Source organism: Egretta garzetta, unplaced genomic scaffold, assembly GCF_000687185.1.
Source record: "Egretta garzetta isolate BGI_Z169 unplaced genomic scaffold, ASM68718v1 scaffold112, whole genome shotgun sequence".
In the NCBI taxonomy this organism is placed as follows: Eukaryota; Metazoa; Chordata; class Aves; order Pelecaniformes; family Ardeidae; genus Egretta; species Egretta garzetta.
Window position 1 is genome coordinate 2,837,725 of NW_009258884.1, and position 2,543 is coordinate 2,840,267.

A 2,543-nucleotide genomic window follows, 5' to 3' on the forward strand; every position below is an offset into this window, starting at 1 on the left:
CCCGGCCTTTTATGGAGCTCGGCCCGTCTCCCAGCCATCCTCATCCTCGCGCTGGTGATGCTCTGCCAGCCCTGCCTGTCTCAGGGTGGATGGGCCATTCCCACCAGACGGAGGGGCAGGCACAAACTCCTACGGTGGGCGACGAAGGCCCGCGTAAGGCTTTTCGCCCACTCCGTGCCACGGCACATGTGCCCGCTGCGTTTAAGCTGCCAGGGCAGCTCATGCCTCCCCTGGTTCACTCCCGCCCCACGGGACAGGGCTTCCCAACCCCACAGCCTGGGCAGGGTCAGTGGTTCCCTTGTGCCGTGCGAGGCGCCGGGGGGCGGGCCCTTGCGCGGGAGCCTGCAGGCAGCGTGGTGGCAGGGAGCTGCCTTTCCCTGCTGCCTCCCGTGTGCTGCGTGGGGGGGTGCGGCGGATGCCCCAAAAGCCACTGTCCCTTGTGCCACCTGGCTGTGCCCCAGCAGGAACAAAGCGCCCTATTTATTTACTCACGGGGCCCAGGCAGCGTTGCCACGACTGCCTCCTCCTTCCCCTCCATCACCACCACAGCAGGGGCTGTGCAGGGGTGGGCACCTCCCTGCACACCAGACCCTGGCTCTCATGCCTCTGGACCGTGGGCTCCCTCTCCATGGGCTCCCTCTGGCACAGCCGTGCCTCCCGGTCCAGCCTTCCCGATGGTGCTGGGACACCTCCAGGAGCCAGGCAGCACCCCCCCAGCCCACACTGTCTGACCCCTCACCACCCCATCGGGGTTTCATCTCCAGGGAGGGCTGTGCTCCCAGATGGTCCCAGCAGCTCTCACCTGGATGCCACAATGGTTTGGGGCTGCTGGAGGGATGCAGGTGGGGGGCAGCCAGTCCTGGGCCCTTTGCAGGAGCTGCAGCCCCCACTCAGGAGTGGTGTTAGGGGCAAAGACACCCAAAACACACCTTTGGGCTGTGGGACCCGTGAGAGCTGTGATGATGCTGCCCAGGTTGGGCAGGTGCCCAGCGCTCAGCAGTGCCCCAAGTCCCATGCGACACGTGCGGGAGAGGTGGGGCATCCCCAGGGGTTGAACCCCTTCATGGAGGCTGGGGGAGGGGAAGGGTGTTGTGAGTGGCCTGATTTATGTGTGGCGACGGATAATTACAGCTCTTTCATCATCTGTCAGGCAGACGGGCCCGGCAGAGCCTTACAATACATTTCTGGCTCCCCATCTCAGCCCATAAATCTCTCCGGCGCACAGTGATAAATCAGTGGGGGCTGAGGGAGCAGGGCCAGGGTGGGCGTTCCTCCTGGCCTCCCACCCTGTAATGGGCACCTAGGTAGGAAGCATCCAGGACGAGGTGGGGACGGCCCAGCGGGATGCACTAATTACAGGCGGCAGGTGGCATCTGATGACCCGTGATTTACGGTCTGGCCTTGCCCGCTTCCGAGAGCTGGGGCTGGATCCCTGCAGGGCTACCCAGAGCACAAATGCTGGGAACCCCCAGTAGCACTCCCCAGCAAGCTCCCAGTGGCTGAGGGCAGGATGGGGGCAGCAGGCTCTGCCAGGCCTGGAGGGCACCTGGGGGCTGCTGCCTGCCCTCTGCCCCTGTCACTGCCCAAGCATCGCCCCAGTCAGGACACAGCTCTGTGCCCAGCTCAGCCACCTCTCATCTGCTCCGTACTGCACCTCCCGACCTCCCACAGGAGCAAAAACATCCCCACAGCAGGGATCCATCCTGCTTAGCTGGGTTTTGGACAGGCGTCTCTCTAAGTGGACCTGGCATGCACGTCCTGCCAGCATTCAAGCATCCTGAAGAGCCTCTTGCTCCTGAGCTGAGCTTGCTGTGGCCGGGGGAGCATCCACTGCTGGGCAGAACAAGACTGGGTGGCCAGAAGGCCGCTGGGGAGAACAAGAGGGCCATAGTAAGCACAGGTGAGTGCTCAAAAATATTTGCAAGCTTCACCTCCCTTTGAAGTCCTGCTGCCTGGTCCTCCCCTCTCCCCGAGGCCTCGGCTCCTGATTTATTGGGTTCCTGGAGCAGAGGCAGCTAAATTAGCTCCGACTTCAAAGAGCCAAGAGAAGAGAAGGGCAATAGACAAATAGCCCCCCGCTAATTGTGGCTATTGATCAAACATGAGCTGGGACAATCAGGTAGGAAGGGATGGATCAAGGGGGAGCACGTTCTCCCGGGGGCTCCGCTTTTGCATGAGTCACCCCAACAATTTGTCAGACCTGCTCCTGGGCCATTTTTCAACAAGTTAGCCCTCGCACAGGCAGGCATTTAGCGACTGCTCGCTAATGAAATGATGGGCAAACACACACACGGTGGCCCCGCACTGCTCAGAGGACAGGGACCTGGCCCTCCCCATGGCCTCTGGACCCGCCGCACCTGGCAAGTCCCTCTGTCCCACCAGCTTGGGGATGCAGGGAACAAGGAGCTGCTTTTAGCATCATCTTCCCCAGAGTAAGTGCGGGCAGGCCGGGCAGCACCAGCCCAGACAGCTCTGCCCCGGGGCTCCCCGCTGCTGGGAAGGGACAGGAAGGCTCTGGAGGCAGGTAGCACTTTAGCTCTGTT